Source organism: Pelodiscus sinensis, chromosome 12 (assembly GCF_049634645.1).
Source record: "Pelodiscus sinensis isolate JC-2024 chromosome 12, ASM4963464v1, whole genome shotgun sequence".
Lineage (NCBI taxonomy): Eukaryota > Metazoa > Chordata > Testudines > Trionychidae > Pelodiscus > Pelodiscus sinensis.
The window spans coordinates 19,207,638-19,230,129 of NC_134722.1; the positions used below are offsets into that span (position 1 = coordinate 19,207,638).

At 44.0% G+C, this 22,492-nt stretch overlaps 1 long non-coding RNA gene across 1 annotated transcript in view; it reads left to right on the forward strand.

Annotated features, from left to right (window-relative positions):
* The first annotated feature begins 917 nt into the window (after window positions 1-917).
* Window positions 918-22,492, forward strand: part of LOC112547008 (uncharacterized) — a 49,678-nt gene continuing 28,103 nt past the window's right edge. Inside the window, exon 1 of the long non-coding RNA XR_012906810.1 lies at window positions 918-961. This is a non-coding gene — a long non-coding RNA (uncharacterized LOC112547008). The remainder of the gene's footprint in view (window positions 962-22,492) is intronic.

The window sequence follows — 22,492 nt, forward strand, 5'->3', positions numbered from 1 at the left end:
TAGCCCTCCATCATCATGAAATTAATCCTCTAAATGTGCATAACAGTGAGTTATGATGCAAACATGTACAGTGTAGTAAGAAAATCGAAAGCAAACAGCTGGTGCAAGTCACTCAACAGGTCTTCGCTACCCACCGTCATCCCAAGGTGTATAACTGCCATGATTAATGGATGACATCATAGCCTGAGTTTATGAGCATCTCCCACGATAACATTACATTAGAAGAATGTTACTTGAAGATGGTACCATATATCTGAGAATGATGCAACCATGGATGGAACTAAAGCACCTATCTAAAACTACCCATGTAGCTCAGAATTTAACTCAGAGGTTTCCATCCCTGTCAAAGACAAAATAGAGAAGTGCAAATCACACACATATATGATGGAAGGTGAAACCTACCAAATTTTAAAAATGCTCCTGACTTCTCTCTCTGAGAGGGATGTTTCTCTTGGCATAATTATATGACCATCACGCTCATTCTCCTTTTCTCTGTTGGCACTCAACTTATTTTCCCCTTTTTCACATCTTTATTATACTATTGCTTTTAATTCTTCCAACATGAGTGTGACGGGGCAAGCCCGCACCAGGCAGGGGCAGCCCCTCGGGAGGCATTGTGGAGTGGGAGGCCAGACAGCCACCGGCTTTGCCCGGGCTGCTCGGCAGCCGCGCGCGCCGCTCCCAGCCCCAGAGCGGAGGGGGGAGGTGACGTCATGAGAGACGTGCCGCGGCATCAGCCGCGTTGCCAGGGCAACGCGCCGACGTCCGGGCGGAGCGGGGGGGGGCCGCCGAGACGCACTGACGCCAGGACGCCGGCGCCAGGTTTAAAACGCCGACACCGGGAGCAGGAAAGGGGGGGAAGCGCACCGGGACGGAGGCGAGCGAACAGCCCGCCAAGGAGTCAGCGGACCCACCCCCCCCACCCCCGGAAGTTCCCCGGAGCAAACCCCGAGCGGGGACGGTGAGTCTTCCGCCAGCGGAGGGGAAGGAAGAGGCCCAGGGCAGAGTCAGGAGTGACTGGTGGGCTGGCGTGTTAAGGGTGCACACCCCGTCAGCCGGGGCGGGTCAAGCCGAACCCGCACCCTTAGGGCCCTGGGCCGGGGCCCATGAGAGTGGGTGGGCCCGGGTCCCCCTTCCCCTCCCGCCTTACTTGGGAGAAGGAAACCGAAGACAAAGGTGGACAAAAAGGGTGGACAGGAGGACTCAGAGCACTGATGCAGGGACACATCACGGGAGAAACTTGGGGGTACCGCCGCAAGATGGCGGCGGGGCGTCACAATGAGTGTGTGCCAAGATAGTCTTGATGTTGTGAATTCACTCCTTAATGCTGATAACAGCCTTTTGTTTGTCCAAAACTCCGTTGGCCACTTTTATAACCTTTAAAATTTGCTTGTTGAGCTTAGGTGTGTCAACTCACATGGCCAGGGCCAGGGCCCAACAGGATTATGGATTCACTTCAAGACAGAGTCAATTAGGGATACTTGCTTTTATTAAACTCACTACGTCACTACTATCACAGGCTTAATACTGCCAGATGGTTACACAGCTACTGCAAGGTAATATGCCAATAAACATAAGCAGAGCAATGCATAAAGGAGAGCAACAGGCATTTGGAAATGCTTACGTCCCTTCAGTCTGCAGGGAGTACCATTCTGGTCACCTCGCACTAGGCCACAGCGGACATGGCTCCAGCTGGGGGATCCAGGGAACCCTTCAAGGTCTAGGTTCCTGGTGAGACTCACCAGACACGGGACTCCCTACATTAGTTATACTACAGTTATTTACCGGGTATGTGCATACTGGCCCAATGCCACACTCAATGTTCTCACAGCGCTGAGAATGGAGGTCATGTTAATTATCCCATACTTGGCTAAAAAGCATAGGGAGTTGCAGCTGATAAAGGCTGTCTGATAAAGTACACTGGTATTTTCTCCAGCAGGGATCTTGGCTGGCCTAGAGGAATACAAATTTAACCCCTGCAGGCCCGCATATGACTGTTTATGTGACAAGGTGGAAGAGAGCCAGGTAGCAGGTTAGCTCCCTTTTTAAATTTTTCCTACAGTTTTGAAAGCTGCTGCTTATGTGATTAATCTGAATGGAAGTGGAGGTAATAGCGGTAAAGGGTGACAGGAAAGTTAGTCCAGAGGTTAGGATATGTAAGAGACTCTGCTTCTATCCCTTTGCTTCTCTGAGATTTCCCATATGACCTGGGATAAGCTTCTTGGTCTCAATGAAATAATAGTGCAGGAGTTCTGAGGGTATCTATATTAGAGATTGTGAAGTGCTCAGATACCAAGGTAAAGGGGAATAGGAGTACAACAGATAGACAAGATAAATGGCAATTAGGATGTTCTGTTCATGAATCTACCCCTGTGTGACTTTAAGCTTACAAGTCTCTGTGCTGCAGCTCTCTAAAATGGGCAAAACTAACATTTATCTACGTCACAGGGAGCTTGTGGGGCTTAAATCATTTATATTTTAAATGCATTTTGGCATGCTTGAGCGCAAAGATTTAGTAGTAGTAGTAGGAAGAAGGGCTGTGGGCAAACATATGCAGCCTACCATACTATCCCTATCAAAGGATTATCTTTCCTCTTTGCACCAGGGAACAGTTTCTCTTCTTTAATTGGTAGAGATCTGATTTGTATTTGCAGGTACTATGGCGAAAGCAGCAATCACACTCAGTATATAAGGTCTTTGGGCTACGGATTCTTTTTGTTCTATTTGTACAGCACATAGCACAGTGGGGTTCTGGTCCATGACTGGGATTCCAAATGCTGCAACAATATAATATAATATAATATAATATAATATAATATAATATAATATAATATAATATAATATAATATAATATAATATAATATAAAGTACAGCAGCAGTTAGAAATTCCAGTCAATATTCAGGTCCCCTTCTACAAAGGCATTATATAAACACAAAGGAAGGGACAACCCTTTCCCCGCACCCAAAGAGCTTACCATTCTCTATCAAAAGTTAGAGATGGGTTTACAAACTATACATTTCTGAAACAAAGACAGGTGCAGCTGATGTGTTAATGCAACTTTCATCCGCTATCTGGGAGTCATACCTCCAGTATTTTTAGCCTCTTTGCATCTCATCTAAACTGACACTTCCCCTTCTCAAATCACCTTTCAGGTCAAAAGGAATTACAAAGTTGATTTTTTTACAGATGAGGAGAGTATTGTAACATTCCTTATGCTTTATGAAAATATGCTTATGATATGAACATGACATGAATGAGATATGCTTCATGCAAGATGGCCACATGTAAGATATCATTGGAAAGTTCATGATTTAGTGACTATGACTATACCATTCATACACGTTTTTGTAGATGAAGTTAGGAGTATTGATCTGTGTATGTGTATTTCATATTTGCAGCTTTGGGTCACTCCCACTGCTGATACTTCAGGGGCTACAGTGGAAAAGCCAGACAGGGATTAATGGCCCAGCAGCTAGTCTAATTGACTGTGAATTGGCTTGATCTTCCTGGGGACATTTCATACTGATTCTTGTAGCCAAAATATAGTTTATTATACTTATTATAAAAATATAATAAATATAAAGAACATAAGTCATAATAATAATGTTTTGCTTATAAGTTCTATATGCTTCTGTTTCATTCCACCAGTTGCCCTTTATGATGATCAGGAAAGAATGGCTTGTGCCATTGGTAGATATGTGTCCGGTAAGCTGATAAGTGGCAAGTGTTAAGACAGGAAGAGACCATGACATCTTATGGTCATTTCTTTTATCTTAGGGCATGGTTTTATTATAATATTTGCTATAAGGTCTTGCTTCTTGCCTGCATTACAAATTAAGTTGTGTTTCTATCTGCCCTGCAAACTAAGTTGTGTAAGGTTCTTACGTAATTTTTTTAGTATCTATATAATCCTTTCTAAAATATAATCTTGCCTGAAATGCTCTGTAAAATTGTTTGCTATGAGAGAATGAAGTGTGCATAAGGGTAAGTGTAAAAGCTATCACAAATGTCCAGATGGGCTAAAAGGAGTCAGAGACTTAGAGACAATAGGTGTCAATCAGAAAAGATCCCTCGTCGTGCCTGATGCTAAACAAGCAGATTGATGACTCTAGCATAGATATACTGAAGGCAAGGTAAGAGAAAAAGGCAAAACCAGATGTGGGAAAACCCTCAATGACAACCATCAAAATGCTAGTGAAGAATAACCCCCCCTTCCCTTTCCACCCTCCCCCCAGTAATCATGATGGGATAAAACACCACTTAAGGATTAATGGTCCCAGCATGACTCTGTAAAATCCATAGACTCAAATGTGAATTAATAACTATAAAAACAGAGTCCATTGCCATGGTTCTTTGGGTTCAGTTCTGCAAAGCCTCAGAACATCATCTTGTGACCAACAGAGCTCAGCTCCATAGTCATGTTCAATTTACTGGCCTTTGGATTGATTCAGGCCACAACAGATTGGTAACTATAAGACCATCTCTAGTACCTCTGTGTGCATGTGTTTGAATGCATACGCTGCTTTTTCTGTTGTATTTTTGGTAAACGTGGCATATTGCCTTTTCTTAAGAATAAGCTCCCATGTGATTCTTAAAAGTATAACACACTGACTCATAGATGATGGAATCTGAGTATCACCTGATACTAACCAACTCCTTGGTCTGATGAACTATTTCATGGTATGTCTACACTAGCCCCCTAGTTTGAACTAGGGAGGCTAATGCAGGCATTCAAAGTTGCAAATCAAGCCCGGGATTTAAATATCCCACGCTTGATTTGCATCTTCCCCGCCGGTCACCATTTTTGAAATTTACAAGTCCGGACTAACTGCCCATGTCTACACGCAGCAGGGACCCGAAATAAAGCCCTAGTTCGAACTACCTGTTATTCCTCCTGCAATGAGGTTTACCAGCTAATTTGAGTTAGGGCTTTATTTCAGAATCCTGTTTCACTGCCGCGTGTAGACGCGGGCAGTTACTTCGGGCTAGTCAATTTCTAAAATGGCGACCAGCTGGGAACATGCAAATCAAGCACAGGATATTTAAATCCCGGGCTTGATTTGCAATTTCGGCCACCCTCATTAGCCTCCCTGGATCGAACTGGGGGGCTAGTGTAGATGTACCCTTTAAAACAAAACTAAGCAATTTTACTCATTCTCCAAACAAAATTAACCTGAACTATTTCATAGGGAAAAAAAATCCCAAGGAAAATGGAAACAATATTCTTAAGAAAGTCTCTAACTTAAAATTCATTGACTTCTTTGTGGATAGTAGGAAATTAAGGAGAGAATTTTTCAGATTTGTAAAATTGTCTAGAAACAAGAAAAGCAGGTTTTAATAAAACCTGTTCTCAGATCTCACAACCTTGCAAATGACCACATGTTCCTTCTGAACCACTGGCGGCAGACCCTGCTTTCAAGATACCCAAAGCATATTAACTAAAGATTTTAAAGACCCATCAAACCAATTTATTTTCCCTGAATGTTTAATGAAACACAGCCATGCATATTCCTTTAACTTCACATATGGCGAAGTGACTCTAAACCACCAACTCATTTTAGAGATTCTGTTTTCAAATGTCATATTTGATATGCAAATAGAAGTCCAGAATTAATACCACTTGTGCTGCATGTGTTCTATTGCTTAAGCCTAAGGGGGGGGGGGGAATCAAACTCAACAAATAGCTTCAATTGTTCTTCTTTCAAATTGCCAAGCTTCTGTTAAAACAATATGCATCAAAAATCTAAGAACCAAATATGCAGGCCTAACACAGTGCTTCAATTACTGTCACATAAACCTTTTTCAACTTGAGATCCCCTATCTTATCTATAATAGACAAATGCCCAACCACAGGAAAGAATCCCTGAATGATAAACAAGGAAATTGAGTCTTGTTCTTAACACAGCTGTCACCTGGCACAGAGAGTGACTATCAAGTGGTCTACAATAGCACTTAAGTAGATCAAATCAAGGAGAAAGCTTCCTTTGTCCATGTATGTCACTTAACAGGGTCAGTTCATCTTACTTGCCTTTTCTGAAAGGATTGGATTGTAATTGGTTCCTAAACTGTTTTGTATGAATCACATACAAACAGAGCATAAGGTGATGGATGTCCTTGATATCACAAAGAAGGGCTCCAATTCAACATCCAACTTCTTAAAAAGATTTAGTGTTCCTGTGCTCAGCCCTGTTTGATTTAGGAACTTAAATTTCATTTTCAGAAGTGATTTAGGCACATAGGAGCTAAAATCCCTTGTAAATTGACGGGATTCAAGCTAAATTCTAAATCCCTTTTGAAAATGATAGTTGGGCATGACACATTGAACACAGCAGCACCTACATAGTTTTACGAATCTGGGTCTAAATCTAATGTTCAGGCTAAAGGGAAATGAAGCACTATAAATCATGTGTTAAAGGCAATGCAGTCTGTATAAATAGCAGATTCCCATCTAAACTTGGCAAGAAAATCAGAGAAGGGAAGCCACTCTATTTTGCAAAGATTTGGAAAAAGTGCAAAAGCCAATGGCTCTAATAGAACTTTTTTGGCACACAATCTGGAAGTCTCAGCAGTTTCTGATGTTGGAAGAAATGCATTCTGCTTTAAACTTTCTACAATGCCTAATTTCTGCTTTTACATACTGTTGGCCAGAGGACTTAGGGCCTCTCTCACAAATATCCATTTTTTTCTGGTAATACATCTCACCCATGTATTTCTTGAAAACAAGGAGCAACTTCTCAGGACACTGATTTGACAGCGTATCTGAACTACACACAAGAATTCTGCCAATTCCATTATCAGGAAAACTGAGTGCAAGTTAAGAGCTGTAGGATTCTGTGGAGGGTGTGAAATTCCAAAATGGGATGGATTAAAAAGCAGCTTAGGCCCCAGTCCAGGAAAGCACCTGAGCATGTGCTTGTGAATAGTCTCAGTGATTTCAGTGGAAGTAGATGCTGAAATGCTTTTGCTAGATGAGAACCCTTGTAATAGTGAGGGAGAGTTTTGTTTCCATACTTTACTACAGGCCTGCACAACTCGGAAAGCAGTGAGGGCCATATTACTCCAAAGAAAACAGCTGTGGGCCGCAAGTAGGGATGCTCTCCCAAAAAATACCAAACACGCAAGCTAAAAATTTTTGTCAAGCAAAAAAAAAAAAAACCACCACGCGTGTCTGCCCCCCTCCCCTCAGGACAAGCCTCTTTCCCTTCCCCTACCTGGCTTCTACTTTCCAGGTTGCGGGGCTGCCAGAGCCTTTTTGAATTTGACGGTCGCCGGCCGTGATATCACGATGCCACGTCACGCCAGTGTCCTGGCATCTGCCGGCGTTCCACCCTCTGGCTCGCACCCCGCCTCCTCGCACCGGAGCTGCATGAAGGCAGCCCAGCAGCAAGAATCGCCGCACTTCCCTCTCCCTGGAGGCGCTCTGCTCCTCCGCCCGGCCGGTGGATCAGATGGGGTTGCGCCGCCCGTAGTTGGCACGGGCCTCACAGTGAGCCCCTGTGGGCCGCATGTTATGCAGGCCTGCTTTACTAGAAGGATCTGCAAATGTCATATGAACAGCTTCAATCTCCTCTCACCAGAAGTGGCAGGCAGGAGAGACTGAGCATCCTCAAACAGCCTGGCATGGCCCTGCCTACACTCTACCCACAGAGCTCTGCTTCAGTAGTACCACAGGGCTCCCTTATACCTGCCTTCCTGGGGGTGGGGAACCTGCAACAGCACTGCCACTTGCTTTCCCTCCCATTGCTCCAGGGAGGTTGTGGGTATTAGCCATCCTAGGTCAGGGGCCAGTAGCCACGTTATGGCGGCTCTGGATTCCAGGGCACACAGAAGGGGTGGGGCCTTTGGAGGGAGGAGCACAGCTGGGAGCTTACCTCCCCCAGCCAGAGGTTCACAAGTGGCCCATGCCTCTCACTGTAATCACCACCCATCTTCTGACTTCCATGTTTCTCTTAAAGACGTGCCTTAAGCCAGATCTATACTACACCTGGAAGGTTGGCTTAAGGCAGAGCTACTCAACTTTGGAAGTCCCAGGGGCCACAATGATATTCATAGCACATGCCAAGGGTCACAACTTAAGTGTGGTTGCATATTCATGCAAATATATATGCAAATATATGCAAATAGCTTCTTTCACACAGTGCTCCCCACACCTCCTCCCTGAGGGCTAGAAGCGCTGACACATTGTATCCATCTGTTCCAACCAGCCCATCCACTTGGATCTTTCAATGCCCCTCCACCTAGGAGATGCCTTGCCATTGTGGAGCATGTTCCCAGTGGAGGCCATGTTCAAAAGATTCCAGCCACGGGCCGTGTGTTGAGCCCCGCGTAAACCCAAACCACAGCCACCAGCAGCATGTGGCCCATGGGCTGCTGTTGAGTAGCCTTGGCTTAAGGTATGCAACTCCAGCTACATAAATAATGTAGCTAGTGTCAATGTAGTGGCTCTGCAAGGCTCCATGGTTGTGGAGCCAGTAAGTAAATAAATGGAGCAGCCCAGTAGCAGCTCTCTCAGAGTAAGTCCACGGACCACTTTGAGAAACAATGGGGTAGAGGCTTGACAAAGATGAGCCCTGGAATGTATCCACTAGCAAGATGCAGAGTACAATAATCAACAACAGAAAGAGAATTTACAGCCTCATGAAATCCCAGCTGGATCTTGGCAAAAGGTCAAAACAGAGCTGTTCACTGTTAATGACAGGAACTGTATGGTCACAGCAGATTACTGATTCTATTTCTGGGTATGTCTACACTACAAAGTTAGTTCGAACTAACAGACGTTAGTTCGAATTAACTTTGATAGGCGCTACACAGGCAAACGGCTAGTTCGAACTTAATTCGAACTAGCGGAGCGCTTAATTTGAACTAGGTAAACCTCATTCTACAAGGACTAATGCCTAGTTCGAATTAAGTAGTTCGAATTAAGGGCTGTGTAGCCACTTAATTCGAACTAGTGGGAGGCTAGCCCTCCCCAGCTTTCCCTGGTGGCCACTCTGGCTAACACCAGGGAAACTCTTCTGCCCCCCTCCCGGCCCCGGACCCCTTAAAGGGGCAAGGGCTGGCTACGGTGCCCATGCCAGGAACCAGCCAGTACCCAGCCAGCAGACCCTGCACCTGGCACAGCGCAAGCCAGCCACCCGCTGCCACCCAGCCCTCCGCCTCTTCCCGGGACCAGGCTGGCGGCTCCGGGGAGCCTGCCCAGGTCCGCAAGAGGCGGGCGCCCACCTGGTCTAGTGCAGACATCGTGGACCTCATCCACGACCTCCGTACTAGGCACAGGAAAGTGGCCGTCTAGGGCAGGATAGCTGCAGCCTGGCCACCCAGGAGCAGGTTTGCATGAAAATCAAGGTGGTCCAGTGAGACCCCCGACCCTGAGCCCTGAGCTTAGAACGGCCGTACTGGGTCAGACCAAAGGTCCATCTAGCCCAGTAACCTGTCTGCCGACAGTGGCCAACACCAGCTATCCCGGAGGGGATGGACCGAAGACAATGACCAAGCCATTTGTCTCGTGCCATCCATCTCCAGCCTTCCACAAACAGAGGCCAGGGACACCATTTCTACCCCCTGGCTAATATCACTCCTTCGCCCAACCTCCATGACTTTATCTCACTTCTCTTTAAACTCTGTTATAGTTCTAGCCTTCACAGCCTCCTGCAGCAAGGCGTTCCACAGGTTGACTATTTGCTTTGTGAAGAAGAACTTTCTTTTATTAGTTTGAAGCCTGCTACCCATTCATTTCATTTGGTGTCCTTTAGTCCTTATATTATGGGAACTAATGAAGAACTTTTCTTTATGCACCCTCTCCACACCACTCATGCTTTTATAGACCTCTATCATATCCCCCCTCTGTCTCCTCTTTTCTAAGCTGAGAAGTCCCAATCTCTTTAGCCTCTCTTCACATGGGACCTGTTCCAAACCCCTGATCATTTTAGTTGCCCTCCCCTTTCCCACCCTCTCTCTTCCCCTCTCCCACCTCCTTTTCCCAGTCTCCCCGAGTTTTGTTCAATAGAGAGTTTCTATTTTTGAACACACGTGTCCTTTATTTTGTACATCAGGAAGGGGGCCTAAGGAGGAGTAAGTGGAAGGAGGTGAGGGAGGAACGGGGTACGGGCCCCCGATGGGGAGGACTCTGCGGGCTCCTCGGGGTGGAAGCTCTCCTGAAACCCCTTGATTGACTCCCCCCCCCCCCCCCCCGGATGGCAGCCTGCGGCAAGTGCAGCCGGGCTGATGGCCGAGTGCTGTGATGTGCCGAGTGTGGGCACTCAGGGCATTCCAAGCCAGGACTGCTTTGCAAGTGGGGAACCCCTGAGAACTGTTTGACCGGGGTGGGGGTCGGGTCCCTTTAAGCACAGCCCTCAGCTAGCCTGAGGCAGCAGCTCCACACTCTAAGTCCTAATCTGATGCCCTGCCAGCACTGCTTCTGGCCATCCTTAACCTCGGTTCAGGGTCCACTCAGTGTGGACATGCTAGTTCGAATTAGCAAATCACTAATTCAAACTAGTTTTTAAGTCTAGATGAGCTAATTCGAATTAGCTTAGTTCGAATTAACTAATTAACTAATTAACTAAGTTAGTTCGAATTAGTGCTGTAGTGTAGACATACCCCCAGTGATCATGAAAGTGACAGCACATTTTGCAAAGTCTGGTGTACCTGACCCATGCTCAGTGGGTCAAAGAACATGGCAGCAGAATTCAAATATTTCAGCACCAAATGGTAATCTGAGCACAAGACAGCTTCTCCTAGGTACACTACAAAGCAACAGGAAGTCAGTAGTAACAAAGTAATGACACCCAAGAGACTGATGGTAAAAGCAAAACAGCCAGAAAAGGGTGCATACTTGGATATATTGGATCATGACAACATAGTGCATCTTCCAGGGACTAGATAGTAGTGCAGCCTAGAGTCTGCTGGGTTAGAAAACCGAAACTACAAGTCTGCTTCAGTCCAATGGAGGAATGACAGCACAAAGAAGAATCTAACAGAACACGAAGTTAGGCGAGCCACTGTAATCAACCCAAAGCCACTATACACAGGTGTACATGCTACATCCTCAGTCTCCTGAGCTGGCCTGCACTGCTGTATGCGTGAGGGGAAACATTCCTTACAACAAGCTCCCTCCTAGGCTCAGATGGAATCAATCTGCTCTCCCGTCCTGCTCTCCCTGGGCCTCCCTCAGTCTGGCAGGGAAGCAAGCAATGCAACTGCCAGAACTGCTGTCTTCTACCTTCTTTAGGAAACAGCAGCCAGTTAGCAAGAGAACTACTGAGCAGTGGCAGCAGCTGCTCAGAGCATATCCAGGACTGCTGAGGAAGTGGTGGGAGGCAGCTGGGAGGCTTAAACACTTTTGTTTAAAAAGCACAGGGTGTGGCTGAGGGAACATCTTCAATTCATAATTAAATACAAATTCAGACTGGTTGTGGCCTTAGAGGGCCATGGTTTAAAGCTTTGAAAGTCACAGGTTTGACAACACTGAGGTAAAGTCTGACTCCATTAGCTCTCCCTACTTTCCCTCAATTATTTCTTCTGCCTTAAATCTCCCATGTAAGAAGATACCCAGATACATTATTGCTGCAACAGTGGTTAGCCACCAGTGGCGTAGCGAGAGGGAGGGCAGTTGCCCCCGGGTGCCATGCTAGAGGGGCACCAATTTAGCAGCAGAGGGAAGGATGGCATTAGGAGTCCACGGGTGCCAGCCACTTCTGCACTTGAAGGAAATTGAAACTGAGCATGAAGTGCCTGGTAGGGGCAGCACACAGGGCGGGGCTTCAGGCCGAGCATGCGCAGAATGCAGTTGGCGCACAGACCCATCTGCAACCACAACCCCCAGCCCCACAATCCTCTTCACTGCCAGTCGGTCCAAGGCACCGCCCATTAGGCTGCAGCATCCAGGTCCTCACCTGTAGCCCGCCCCTCTGAGAACCCACAGCTGCCGATTGGCCAGAGGGTGTGCCAGTCTGGCTGGAAGTAGAACGGCCCTATGTTCCAGAGGGAGCTCCATGTGGCAGTGGGACACACAAAGGGGGGTCAGGCTGGGGGTTGAGGGGTGCAAATTTTGCCTTTGCCCCTGGGCACATAACCCACCTTGCTACACCTCTGTTGGCCACCTTTAGCTCGTGGCCTATCAGAGTAATCCACTGGCAGGCCGTGAAACAGTTTCTTTACCTTGACCATCCACAGGCACACACCTCCTTCTCCCTACAGCTGCCAGTGGCTGTGGTTCACCATTCCTAGCCAACAGGAGCTATGGGAACTGGATGTCAGCAAATCCCTGTGGTCCACAACGTTTCCTGGAGCTCCTATTGGCCAGGAACAATGAACCACAGCCACTGAGAGCTGCAGGGAGCTGTAGCTGAGGTAAGTCTAGGTGAACAAAATGTCTCATGGCCCATCTGTGGATTACCTTGATGGTCCATGTGCCAAAGATTGCCAGCCCCATTTCTACAATACATTATAATACATTGTATCTTTAAAAGGTGCTCTGGCACTGCTCGATCCATTCCGTGCTACTTTCAATATGAAAACATGCCCTTAATTGGATTTGATCATGTATTAACATATTTGACATATGAACTTATTGTCTCTTGATTCAAATACACAGAAAATTGGTCGTGAAGAAAGTACTTCTACCTGACAGGAGTTGATGGACTCCACATTCCTAGAGGACAGAATCTGATTCCCCAAAATAATCCCCAGAATTAGCAGTGTTTGTCTTTTTCAGCAGAGACACTAACATTTGAATAGAAAGGCTATTGACCTGTTGCATCTCTGGAAGAGGTCAGTAAGTGCGGGAAAGTGTGCATTGCCAGGGTGGTACTCATCTTCGTATATTTCACCTGAAATCAAATTCGTTTAAAAAGCCAAACACCAAAACTGCTCATATTAAATATGCTGTTTGATGCCATTCACTGTAATATCACATCAGGCTGATCTGTCAAAGACTGAGCAGAACTTAACTCCTCTCAAAGGCAGCTCTGCGCTTCTTATTTCCCAGACTGCTGTCTTGTAGAGAAGGAAATATTGGCACAACTGCTCTAACAGAATTCCTGATGGCTGATCCCTGTAGCAATGTTGACAACTATCCAGAAAATAACAAATCCACTCACTCGCTTTTTATCTCTGAGTCAGATGTTCCTTTTGGGATAGTTTGCGATTCCATAGCCTCTTTCGCACCCCAGGATCTCACAACATTTAACTGACATTAATTAAAGATGGGAGTTGCAAAGGAATCAAAAGGATAAGACACCCAACTCCCATGGAATGCCCAGTAAGTAAAACAATTTGGTGAATTTCCAGTGTTCATAATTCTGGCATTTTTCAAAGGTTCTTAAGTAAGACCAGTAATTTATTCCCATCGAACTTCAGTGAGAGTAGGGCATCTAAATCCATTTGTTTGTTTGTTTGTTTGTTTGTTTGTTTGTTTGTTTGTTTGGGGGAGGGAGGGTTAATCCCAGCCCAAGCCTCACTTTCCCCAATTTTACAAGTAAAGAAACTGACAAAGAGAAGTTGAGTGACTTGCGCTAGGTCCCATAGGAAACCCATAGAAATTCCATAAATTGAAGCCAAGACTCAACTCTCAGGCTTTGCTTTAACCATGGGCCTACTGACATTAGAATGGATACAAATAATGCAAATGCAAGTTCTCTGTGTGAGCAGCAGCTCAGTGGAGCTAAGCTCTGACAGTGTGTGGGCTGGTGAGGTTGTTCTTTTTAATTTCACAAGTCGAGCTGGTGCTCAGTTCCTGCTGTAAAAGAAAATCTGTTTGTTTGTTTTTAAAGAAATGTCCATTTAACAAGGGGGGGGAACCTATCACAGAATGACTAAGTGTGAATCTCAGGGGAAAAAGTCTGCAAATAAATTTGATCTGACATATTGTGCAGAGCTTGCTCATACACAGAACATTCTGACCATGTTCTCCCCAGCTCTTAAGACACAGCCCTTTCAACATGTCTCACAGTTGAGAAGCATTAAATTCTATGTGTGGGAGAAAACAAACTCCAGGGGCCCAGCAGATGACCTGCCAAAAACACCCTCTGTGGAAGAACAATAGACTTTGGCATTACTGATGTCTAAATTTAAAAACAATGATCTAAAATCCTGCTCTGTGAGGGCTTCCATGATTAAAATCAGGGTTTTACAGACATGTGTTTGGTGTATGTGTTGGAATGTGGCAGGATTATAGTCAGCAGAAACTAAAATCAAAAAGTAAATACTTGAGGACTGTTTCCTGATGTGGCTGGAAAGGAATGCTGTCTAGAGAAAGAGAGCTTGGCTCATTATTTATTCTGAGGTCAGGAGCACAGCTCTGCGTTCTAATGAACTGATAGAATGTGGCGTGGTTGGCCAAAGAAATAATTTGTGTGAAGTATATCTGGTTACTATATCACTGTTTGCAAACTCTTCAGTATTTGTGAGAGACCAGAAAGGATCCCAATATTTTTACCTTTTATCTCATTTACTCCAGGGTTTACCCTTAGAGTGCTGCTCTCTTTAAAAGCGTGAAGACTACCCTTTCTAAAACTATCCAGTCCCTAAACTTCCTTTGTAAGGAGCCAGCAATGTTGGAGTCCTTCACAAATACTCAAAACCATATATTGAATGGTAACTGGAAATGAGTCTAAAGAAGTTTGATGAATTTCCCATGATTCTTATTCTGGTAGTGTTCAAAAGCCCATTTATTAGGGATAGCAACTTCCTTCCAAACACAGGACAGGGGGCGTTTAGCCTACTGATCCAAACATCCTGTGAAACAATTTTACAGCCTAGGGCATGCACGCCTTTAAAAATAACCTTTTAAAATAGCCCATCTGTTATCCCTCTTCAGTATTGAACAATGAGGGGCAACCTGGGCTAATGAGTGGGCCTCCTTCATGTCAGCGGGCTGCAAGATTGTTGTAACCAAGACGGTCTCCTAGGTTAGGGTGATCTTGTTAACTACACTTGGGTACCTAGAATTTGTAGAGTATCCAGATTGAACTATAGCAGCACTTTTATTGAATGGAGAAGGAGCATACAGCTCTCACCATGTAGTGTACAGTCAGCATGCACCTCACTTCACATGCCCTTGCTTTAAGTGAGTGTCACTTTTATAATACTGATAGGAAAAAAGCTACACAGAAAGCGCAGAAAACCAGCAGAATCTGGCAACCCTGAACATGGGCAATGGTAAATAGTCTTATGGGCCACACACAGAACCCCAATGGGCTGCTTGTGGCCCGCAGACGACAGGCTGCCCACCACCCATGTACCATCATTGCATTGGCTGAGTCTGACGCTATGTCTACACTTGCAATTGATATACAAAACTTTTGTCATTCACAGGTGCTTTAACCCTTCCCCTCTAAGGGTACATCTACACTATCCCCCCAGTTCGATCCAGGGAGGCTAATGAGGGTGACCGAAATTGCAAATCAAGCCCGGGATTTAAATATCCTGCGCTTGATTTGCATGTTCCCAGCTGGTCGCCATTTTAGAAATTGACTAGCCCGAAGTAACTGCCCGCGTCTACACGCGGCAATGAAACGGGATTCTGATTTAAAGCCCTGACTTAAATTAGCTGGTATTCCTCCTGCAATGAGGTTTACCAGCTAATTTGATTTAGGAGCTTTAAAACACCTGTTTTTGCACAAAAACTCTGCAGTGTAGACATAGCCTCAGTGGGAAGGACAGAAAAGCACTCTGGAGGAGGGAACACATAGCAGGAAGAGAACTTAAAGAAACAATGTGACAGGACACCATTTGCATTGCTAAGTGTCAAATCCAGAGCTACTGTACCTTAGCAACAGTGTTAGATCTATCCATTATACTCAGCAAGCTATCTTTCGGAGTCATTCTCCAAAATTATACCAAGCCTAGGCTCTTGCTGTGAGAACACAGAGATCATCTAACATATATGTTACACCTTGAAGGAGTTAGCAGAGGTGGGAAAGTTATTGCTTAAATGAAAGCTCCCCTCCCCCCGGGGTTCTCACGGTATGGCAGTTTAAATGAGCGTGTTTTTAAATATCTCATTCGAAACACATTGTAGCTCCGTCATCACAAGAGTGACATACTTTTTAAAGTATGACATGCATCTGATGAAGTGGGTCTTTGCCCACGAAAGCTTATGCTCCTACACTTCAGTTAGTCTATAAGGTGCCACAGGACTCCTCGATACTTTTTAAAAACTTCTTTACAACAAATCCAATGCAAGTGAGCTACTTGGCAAAGCTGTTTTTCTTGACTCCAAATCAATTCCTCAGTCAGTCTGTCTCCCTTGGTATGACACCCCTGTAATACCAGGAACCATTTCCATTTGTCACTGGCTGTGAGACTAATAATATTCTATGTGTTGAGGAAGAAGAAAAAAAATGTAGTTAAACCCTCTAGAGCCTTGTAATCAGTTTTTAAAGGGGCTTTTAAAAGCTTTGTTGAGAAAACTATAGTTTGGTTGGGTGTGTGTGGGAAGGTTCACTCTGTCTATCAAAAGGCTGTATTTCTACCCAGTGTTCCTGTGTTGAGAAGTAAGAACTACCTTTATGCTTGTGCACACTGGGCACATCTACCCAGCAGCACTAGCTTGAAATAAGCTACACAATTTGAGATATGCAAATTGCGTATCTTATTTTGAGCATATTTCAAGATAGTCTATCCTGAAATTTGGCTCTGTCTACACAGTGCCATATTTCTTAATAGACTGCTATTCTGACAAGTCCCTTAATCCTCATGGAATGAGGTTTACTGGGACATTGGAATACCAAGCCTGTTATTTTGAAGTAACGGGTGTGCTGTTAAGATGCAGAAAACACTATTTTAGGATACCGGACATATTCCAAAATAGCATCGCTGACAAGACATACCCTCTGTCTGGACCTTGTGTTGAGGTGCACTGCTAACTTCCACCCACAATAAGTGGATGAGATGGGTGGAAAATTGGATCCTTCTCTGACTCCTTCCAAGACATTGGTCAGCAATGAGGAGCCAGTGCACCAGTGTCATAATTTAATGCTAGGAGAAGGAAAGGAATTGATCTTAACTCTGTAGATGATACCAGTGGATAGCAGGTATCTGTGTCATAAAATATGTTACAGAACTGACACTAACTGGTGAGGCTTCAGAGATCTCAGTCAGTAAGAAAAGAGCTGAATGGAGAAAGAACTATCCTCTCCTTTTAATGGTCCCTTCCACTTAACGGGAAGGGACCCTTTTTCTGTGTTCCCTCATCTGGATCTCTCACTGTGATATGACCCCTCAACTTGTTTTTCATTTTTGTCCCTCTTAAATTTGGCACCTTGAGGCAACTTCCTCATCAAGAGGAATAGGCAAGTGGAGCCAAAACCAAAAGTTCTCTGGGTGAAGAGATCTCTTCAACCTCCTTCACCTAGATTTGAAGAACTACTGATGTTGTAACAGCTGACATGGATGAATCAGTAAGACAGGCCTGCACAACATACAGCCCGAAGGTCGTGTGCAGCCCGCAGGGGCTCACTGTGCTGCCCTTGCCGACTACAGGCGGCACAGCCCCATCCGATCCACCGGCCGCTGGAGAGGGAGAGGTGTGGCTATTCTTGCTGCCGGGCTGCCTGCATGCAGCTCCGGAGTGATGAGGTGAGGCGCAAGCCAGAGGGCGGGATGCCAGCACACGCCAGGACGCTGGCATGATGTGGCATCATGATGTCACGGCTGGCGACCGCCGGATTCAAAAAGACTCCGGCAGCCCCACAACCTGGAAAGCAGAAGCCAGGTAGGGGAGGGGAAGGAGCTTGTGCTGAGAGGAGGGGGGCAGGTCAGGAGAAAGGAGAAGGCACCAAGGGGCAGGGTGCAGGAGAGACAAATGCCAGGAGGCCAAGCGGAGACACGCGTGTTTGGTATTTTTTGGGAGAGCATCCCTACTTGCGGCCCACAGCTGTTTTCTTTGGAATAATATGGCCCTAGCCACTTTCCGAGTTGCACAGGCCTGCAGTAAGGTGTTGAGAAAGGCAATGTGAACAAATAGTATGGTGATATTTAACAAGTGAGGGTCTCTGAATTATTTGCACAGATAGAGCAAACAAACAAAAAGGTGGGACCTTGCCCTGTTATTCAGGCCAAGAACTATAGATTACCTCAGTATTAACGTATGTGTGCATGTGCGTACTGTGATTGTGTATATATTATCTCCCAGATAAAGCATGGTATAGTTTAAGTGAATTTCCACATGAGGTCTGAGTTTGGTTCTCTGTGTTATGAATGTAGGTTCCAGTCTGGTGATATGCTCAATAAAATCATCACTAGCAGTTGAAGGGGGCTTTGCACCGTTTAGTTCTGTGCCTTTATTCCCAACAGTTTTCCAAGAATAATGCATTTCTAGTGAAATCAAAACTGAGGATATCTCGAAAAAACACAATTGGAGCTTTTTCGGAAAAAACAGCAGTCTAGACATGGATCTGTCGAAAATATATCTTTTTTCGACAGATCCTGTAAACCTCATTTTTGAGGCATGCAGGAGCTGTTGAAAAAGGGTTTATTTTTGATAGATCCATGTCTAGACTGCCGTTTTTTCTGCAAAAGCCCCATTTTGAAAAAAAAGCTGTAGCCATGTTTATGCTAATGAAGCACGGGATATTTAAATCTCTGCTTCATTAGCAATTTTCGACGTGCCTAATCTACATCTCTCTGTCGATAGAGAGGTGTAGTCTAGTCATAGCCTTAGGTAAAAGACACTGTGTCTTAATTTTCTGGAAAGACAGACTGAAGGCTTTACCAAAGTAATGAAATAGGATATGTTTAGTGTTTTTTTCCTAAGGCACCTGTTCCTCTTGCACTTTTACCCCTCAAAAAAGCAACCCACAGCTGACTAAGGACATATATAAATAACTGAAAGCTATTTATATTTTCAGTGAAGTGTGGCTGCTAATAATAATTATATATCATGAAAGCCAAAGCCATATCCAACCACTGTAGATATGCAAGTTCTCAGTGGTCTAAATGATATGATTTGAAAAGTAATAGATCAAATATAAAGGGACTCATAAATGTTCAACAGTTGTTATGAACTGTGGTAAGAGAGGTAGTTTCCTTGCTATTGCTATGTGAGGTCTTATCCTCTGTTACTGCATTGCCTCTTGGTGTGGTTTTCTCCTCTCTTCAGTCCTCACTCAAGCTTATTTTTGCAGTGCATCTTGATTTTTGTATGGGGAAACAAAAACTAAAAAGTGTTTGAACAACACCAGTCACCAGAAAAATGGACATCAAACTTTTACTTATCCGGATTATTTGGATTTCAAATCTTTAAGGTAGAGAAAACCCACCATGAACTAGAACTGATTGTGACCCTACCTACCAGTCTTCTCACTGTTCAAAGATAGTGCCCTGGTCCTTTGTTTACTACCGTGGTTTGTCCAACCAGTGCAGGAAAAGACAAGCCTTGATCATATCCATTTTTGAACACTTTCAAAAAACAGCATAGCCAGCTACATTGTTTAAACCAATCACATGCTAATGTACAGGACCTATGGAGTTACAAGCTATTCTGTGTTTTTCTTTATCTAAAATATCCTGAATTTGAGGAGATCCAATTCAAAGGTCATGCCCTCTGTAGTGCTAGAACTGTAAGCTCTTTGGAGCAGAGATTGTTCTGAAGGATTAGGTGCTAGATAATACAAATTAATAATAGTTATATGGAATGATATTGCCTTCCTAAGGGGTAAGCAAAATGTAGCACATCAAGTGTATGCCCTCTGGCTACGGTGCTTCTTTAGCAGAAAACATTACACAGAAGGCATGGATTTGTGGGATTTTTTTAAAGGCTTTTGTGGACAGGAAGCCTAGACTAACTATTCAGCTACAGCTATACTACCATAGTGATAGTTATGCTGGAATAATTCCTTCAGGTGGGCACACTACTCCGAAATAAAAATGATTTTATTCCAAAATAATTATTCCTCTTCAGAAGCAGTGTAATTATTCTGGAATAAAATCATTTTTATTCTGTAGTAGTGTGTCCACACAGAAGAGGCAGTGCTCAGTTTATTAAATCCAGGCACAGATAAAAGAGATTGGTTAAAGGAGACTGGGGGAAGGTCTGCTTCAGGCACCGCTGTGAGACTAGAAGACAGAAGATGTGAGCAATAGGAATCTCCACTCACTCAACCACCTAGCCAATGGTGTTCAAGTTGAGGACTGAAAAGAGAAAATAAAAGGGTTGTGTTGAATGGTATATGGAGAGTATTGTTAGTTTTGACTGCCAAGTCTATTCCTCTTCCTTCAATAAAATGCCTGTGGTTTGGGAACTGTATTTTTAGCCAGCTTTGTCTCTGTAGCTAAAGTTCCATGCTACCATTTCTGAAGTCCCAGATAAACAGTTCCAAAATACTTATTTCACAGGACAGCTAGATACATTTGAGAACTCCTGATTTGAAGGTGTACTTTTTATCTGAAGCCCTGCATATGTCCAAATATTTGTCAGTTTTCATGTAATTTCAAGGAACATTTATTACACGAAAGAATGAATGTCCCATATATACATATCTAACTTTGAACCACAAACGCCACCTAGCCAAAAGAAGAAACCCACTTCGAATTTTAGCTCCCCACATCTAATTGGAACCATTCCTTTCAGCACTATTTATCAACAAAGGATTCTATTTCCCACTGCAATGTATGCAGCCAGTGCCACTTAACTTGGTTTAGAATTTCAGTAATGTTGCTGGGCCAAAAATGACCACAATACCCAGAATGACTGCAGTTCGTTAATCGTGCTTTCAAGTGCGTAAAACATTGATTTTGTTACAACATGAAGGAGTGAAGTGGGGGGAAAAACATAATGGTTGTCAAAATACCCAAAAGGGTTTGGTCAGAGGTACTGGGAACTGCAATACCAACTCACTCTTGCCAAAGCAATCCGAAAGTTCTCTCTCAAAATCCAGGGACCCTATTTTCCTCCTGCAGGATCAAAGTAAGGACTAATATCATGTCTGGGAAAAGTAAGGCCCTAAAATTGACGAGAGCAGTCAGTAGATTACTTTTTTAGAATGTTTGAGTGCTTCTCATTCATTTAAAAAATTACTACAGCATTCCTCTGTAATGACCCACAGATTTTTTTCACAACTTATGTCTTGATTTATGAACCCTTGTAAGCAATAACATTGCAGTCCCTGAATTTTGGAATACAAAGGCTGCTGAAATGCTTATGAGATATAAGCACATTAGGAGTTATTAAGATGTGCCATCCTAAAGAATACACAGACTAACACACAAAACTTGTAGATTAAGAAGCTCAGGGGTTGGTTCAAACTATTAAAACTGGCTGAAAAATGGAAATCCCTTCCAGAAAAAAAAAATCACAGTTTGGAAAAAGTTAAACCATTAAACATTGCAGGAAGGGATTTCCTACCCCTCTGAAACTGAAAAAGTCTGTTTGGCAAACCTCCAAATGGAATTTTTTGGTTTCCTGGCTGCCTGCCTGGATGGTTCTTGTCAATTTCACTAAAGTAAAGTGGAATTAAAGCCAAGCTGCTGGAGATCCACACAACTATTGGTATCCTTACCTCTGCCTCCAGCTCCAGCAGTCAAAAGAGGCAAAAAGCCTGGCCATTCAGCACTCTCACCCTCATATCTTCTCTCCCAAAACGCAGGAACTATAAAAAAGAGTTCCAGGCAAGCAACTAGGGAGTTGTCATTTTGATTTTCCCAAAAGAAAAAAAAATTAGCACAAAAAATTTCAAGTTTTCAAAAAGGACATTTTCTATCACAAAAGCATTGTGGGAAAAGGTCCCTGAGTAGCAATACACCCTACACCATTTTCCAGGCATTGTGTTCCTGAGATAATCTAGCTCTGTGACCCTTACTTACTCGGGAATTCATACCTACATACTTGCTCCAATTACACTACAGAGACTTCTGTGTGAATATTCTAGTGAGCAAGTTTACAGCACTGGAACTTTATTTTGTATGTGGTCATGACTGAATGTGTCTATAGGCTTCTGTATATAAAATACTGCCATGTGCCTTCCAGTAACCATACAGCACTGAGCTAATGTGAAGTAGGCCAAAGTAAGGGTGTGAAAGGAATGTCCCAAGGCATTGGCTTTGACAAATACTATTCAAACTACATCCTAATATGCATTGTACTCCCATTTGTTAGACAGGGACATTACGTGAGGAAATCAAACACCAACAAAAGAATCCTGAACAGAGTTCTCATCACATTTCCCAAATTACAGACCTCCCAGATTCCAAAGGAATTTCAAAATCCCTTCCTTCTCCAATCTAGTACACTGGAAGCCAAGGAACTGTATTGTGAACTCTAACTAGATAAAACCAAATTACCAGTATGATCCTCCACGTGGCTTTCAATAATACATTTGTTACAGTATGAATTACTATATGCAGTGTACCGAGCATTTTTTTTCTTTATAAAATACAATAAAATGAAATTTCCACTGAAATATGATCAAGAGTTATTCTACCATCATACTAAAGCTTTTCTGAGATCAGATATTAGACCTGTTCCAAAATTTAATTTTAAAAAAGACTTCT